Source organism: Nicotiana sylvestris, chromosome 4 (assembly GCF_000393655.2).
Source record: "Nicotiana sylvestris chromosome 4, ASM39365v2, whole genome shotgun sequence".
Taxonomy (NCBI): domain Eukaryota; kingdom Viridiplantae; phylum Streptophyta; class Magnoliopsida; order Solanales; family Solanaceae; genus Nicotiana; species Nicotiana sylvestris.
This window is the reverse complement of record NC_091060.1, coordinates 16,531,795-16,536,576: the sequence shown is the minus strand read 5'-3', so window position 1 is coordinate 16,536,576 and position 4,782 is coordinate 16,531,795. Positions and strand designations below refer to the sequence as shown.

Genomic DNA, 4,782 nt, shown 5'->3' with positions numbered 1-4,782 from the left:
TTTGTGATCATTTTTAATCTTAAAAAAATCTTCAAAAAAAAATACGAAGATAGTATCGTATTTTTATTTTAATATGATATTTGAAAATACCAAAAATAGGTTTGTTTTAATGGTTAGTTTTATTTTAGTAATTATTTGAAAAGTAGGATTAATTAATAAATGGGACCGTATTTTTAATCTCGTTCGTAGGGAAAGAATAAAATTTGGGCTCAAGCGGCCATTTTTTAAGCCTAATTTTTGGACCTAACCCATAATTTTCAAGCCCATAGGTTCTAAGCCAATACTCCTTAACCTAAAAACCCCTCTATATAACCAAAACTAGTCTTAAAATAACCCTAGACTACACTTAGCATAGTTAGCCGCTAGAGCTCTTTCTTCTTCCCAAAAAACTTGGAAAAACTTTAGAGCTGAAAATAGACCTAGACATATACAAGGGAGCTAACGCTTAAATCAGCAAAGGAAATACACACAAAAAAAGAGAAGACAAAAAAATCTAACCGAAAATCCAAAAGGAGGAGGCGTCGCAACTCTTACGCCCCTAGAAAACGGGAGCCAAACCCCATTCTGGAAAAAAATCCAAGAAAAGCTTGCCGTTTTCCCTTTCCCAAGATATGATTTGAAAATATGATAACACCACCCAATAAAATGTCTTCACCTACCAAAACGCAAATGGCAGGCAAGAAGAAAAGCAAAAGGGCAAACCTTTCGATAAGCCTAATATAGTGACTGGAGCTAATGTGCAGATTGTATCTTTGAGATTTCCAAAAAAATTACATCTCCTGTTGAACAATTTCTTCCTTCATTGGAACAGAAGAAAGAAACGATGGCTTAAAGTACCTTACACGTGATTTTTAGCTAGAATTTCGATTTGGGTTTCGAGTGTTCCGGTGTCGATTCGAGGTTTCGGTTCGCAATTTCGTTGTTTCGATCCAAGAATTGTTGCTTGTTTAGCCCGATTGATTTGCAATTTTCAGCTTGGCTCATCAATAAAGGTTCATTTCTCACTTTTCGTTCTCATTTTAAGGTGTTATGATAGCTCGGTGCGCGTGTTGGTTGATTTGTGATTAGCATATCTTAGTTTTCATTTAATTTGTTTTAATTAGTTTTTATTTCAATTGTGATGCATGTAGTCTCGGGTACTTGAATAAATGCTTTTAATCAGTAGGTGGAAAAATTGGAATTGTTTCTTTCTTGACAATGAATAAGAATGGGCCATAAGGTAGGCCTTGGACCATAAGGAATCTAGCCAAGTAATACATCATGTTAGCTAACCTATTTGCCCCAATAATATCTTGTTCATAAATTTGGCATCACAACAACCTCAAAGATTAGGAAACTAATTAGATGCGCTAGTTGCTTTAAGCACGTTATAATAAAATTATCACAGCTACGGGTACGGTTCCCGTGACGTAGTTGTGATACGCAATCCTAAATTCGGGTGCGCATTTATGTGACCCAAATCCAAATCTCAACAATGTTAGATAAAATATGTTGCGGACCATGGGTGCATTTATGTGACGTGGTTCAAGACGTTTTTTTGATAACGTTGAATTTTTCTTAAAATTAATTGAACAAAAGCGGCTAAAAAGTTAAAATTGCACCATATGCTGAAACATGTACTAAAATCAGATAATTAAGCCAAATATAACAGTTGAGCGACCGTGATAGAACCACGAAACTCGGGAGTGCCTAACACCCTCTTCCGGATTAACAAAATTCCTTACCCCGATTACTGGTTCGCGGACTGTAATACAGAGTCAATCTTTTCCTCGATTCGGGATTTGAACTGGTGAATTGGGACACCATAAATTATACCAAGTGGCGATTCTGAATCTTTAAATAAAATAATCCCATTTCGATTGTCCTTTAATTGGAAAAACTCCCTTATACACCCTTTACGGGGTGTAGGTAAAAAAGGAGGTGTGATAGCTTTGGCGACTCTGCTGGGGATCGAACCCAGAATCTCTGGTTCAGGGTTCAGAATTCGAGCTTAGATAAATTGTTATATTTGGTTTTATTTATTATCTTATTTTATTTACATGTTTGGGCCTAATGTGCTAAATGTTACTTTTACCACTTTAATATTATTTGAACTGTATATATAAACTGCTACGAAACCCTTCTCTTCTCATCTTCGGGGATGTGCTCGCTGGTCAAGACTCCCTATTCTGTTAGTGTCATACCCTGAAATAAGAAAGAGGCTCGGACAAGTTACTAAGCCGGATGACCTTTTGGTTTCCGGTACGTAGCCCCCTCCTCGGCTCGAGTTGTCCGCTCGGGTACACAGTCTAGAACACATACCCAGGTTTTTGAACCTAGAATAACTCAGCCTCATGTCGGATCCCTAGTAGGAACGTTTGTTTGCATCATGTGCATCTGACTTTGGGAACTCAACACAGGGGTTGGGTCCATTTAGGACAGGTGTACCCAAAATAATAGACCATCTTGATGCATCCTATGTGCTACATGTTGCATTTCTTCAAGGGTAAAGGGTCATTTGGCGGACCAATGATAATTGAGGGTGAATGAAAAAAAAATGAAAAACAACGAGAGAGGCTGAAGTGTGAGGATGAAGCGAGTAGGGCCCAATTATATTTTTGTTACATTTTATTAAGAAAAAAAAGAGCATGACAACTTCAAAAAGATTTTGCACTTTTTATCATTTTTCAAAAATCAAAAAAATCGAAAAAAAAAGAAATCCAAAAAGATTTTATATGTTTCATCATTTTTCGAAAAAAAAAATGTGTTTTCTATATGTCAGTTGTTTTTTTTTAATTATTCTCGCTCGTATCCAATCTGCTCGAACTACGCATACCTAATTCTCGTCTTTCGGGGCGTGATACGTAGGAAACCCACATAGGGTCCGGTCTTCCTAGTAGTCTTAGGTTTTTGACTTTGCGGGGTCTAAGCCAAATTTTGCACTTCTAGCCATCTTTTGGCCAATAAGCCATTTTGCAAAAAATAGCCTCAATCATGTCTTGCATGTGTCTTAGGGAATGTTATTGTCTCACATAGTGTTGGTTTAAGTTTTCTCATACAGGTGAGGATCTACTTACCGGAGTTTGAGCATGACAAATACCTCAGGATCACTGCATTCAGGAGCTGCTCGAGGAGCCATTTTATGTTTTTGAGTCAATTGTTTTTGTTTTATTTTCTAGTCCTGTATAGTAGTATTCAGTCTTTTAGGTGATGTTAGAGTTTGTATTGTCTAGTTAAGTTTGCCTATTTTTTTGTTATTGTATTTCTTATTTTGCATTTGGAAATGTGTTACAAGTCAAAAAAAAAATGCGTTTTTATATTTTCGTCATAAGTTTTTTTTAGAATACTAATTCTAGAAATGAAAAAAAAAATTCTTTGAGGTTGTTTTTCTTTTAGGAAATTAATATCAAAATAAAAATTATTTTTATATTCCCTTTAGTATATTAAGACTAAAAATCCAAAAAAAGAAGAGAATTTTCTTTTAGTACCTCTTTAAAAGGTTTTCTTTAAGATATTAATTCCAAAAATCCAAAAAGATTTTCTTTTGAGGTTCTTCTTTGGGAAATTAATGAAAAATAAAAAATTATTTTCATTACAACTTTAGGATATTGTACATAGAAGAAAAAAAGAACATACTTTATCTATTGTTTAAAGTTTCTTCCTTTAGGCAATCAATTTGAAATCCAAAAATATTTTGTTTTATCTTTTTCATTGCTTGTTTCGAAATCTTGTGTCAAGATATCAAATGAAAATTCAAATATGTTTCTTTGGTTTATTTTTTAGATTTCCTTCTTAAAAAAAAAGAATCAAAAATATTTTTCTCTTGTAGGACTTTTCCTGAATAATTTCTCATAGAGTGTTTGTTTCAAAAAAAAAAAAAAAATATATGCTCGATAAGCTTGAGTATAGGATAGGTTATAGCACATTAAGTCTGGAAAATCTAAAAAAAAAAAGAGATTTGTTTCTTTTATTTCCCTTTTCTCATCAGAGTAGTTATTAAGGTAAAAAGAAAAAAAGGAAAAAGAAAAAAAGAGCGTTAGTATGTTTACTTTATTTTCGTCCTTCCGGAACTACGCAAAGATCTGATTCATACGGCGTCATGATACGTAGGCAACCTACATAGGGTTCGATCGAATCATTTTTTTAAAAAAAAAAAAGAAAAAAAAAAAGAAAAAAAGATGGTGAAATTATGGGATGTGAGAATTTAGACGGAAGAAAAGAGCGACAATCAGAAAGAAAAAGGGGTAAGAAAATGAGCGAGCTAAGAAGTGCGGGGAAAGAAAAAAAGAAGAAGATTCAAACGGAAAGATTGGGATGATGCCAAGTGACCTTATGACCCTCGAAGTTATTCTAGAACCATTAACTGTTGCTAGGTGCATTGCACGCAATGTGATATTTCTGGTGTTAAATGCCCTAACGCTAACGGGATGACCCCATTTTGTTCCTTTTGATATCTTCATAGCAGAAAGGCGGTTGGTTTGTAGTTCCCGAAGTAGTAACTCCTATCTACAACATAAAGTCAAAAGGCAATGGCAGACAACAACAAAACCGAGTTGGTTGATACCAGTGCCCGGAAGCAGTCGGTTGAACAGGACAATGAGTTGGTTGAAGAGGTAAAGATGCTAAGACAACACATGACAGACATGTATCAGGCCTGGATGACTGGGAAGACACCACCCCGCCACCACCTAGCTTCCTAAATGCTACCCTTACCCAAACACCGGTCACAGTGCCAGATGATCCCCCATACTCTCCAGATCCACCTGCTTATCATGGCTTTCCCAACCACCCTAGTAGCTCTAT

The 4,782-nt window shown here is 35.4% G+C and overlaps 1 long non-coding RNA gene across 1 annotated transcript; it reads left to right on the top strand.

Moving 5' to 3' along the window:
* Positions 1-370: 370 nt before the first annotated feature.
* LOC138888979 (uncharacterized) lies at positions 371-3,298 on the top strand. The gene is made up of 2 exons (XR_011406509.1): positions 371-992; positions 3,041-3,298. It is a non-coding gene; the product is annotated as an uncharacterized lncRNA (long non-coding RNA).
* The last annotated feature ends 1,484 nt before the right edge of the window (positions 3,299-4,782 follow it).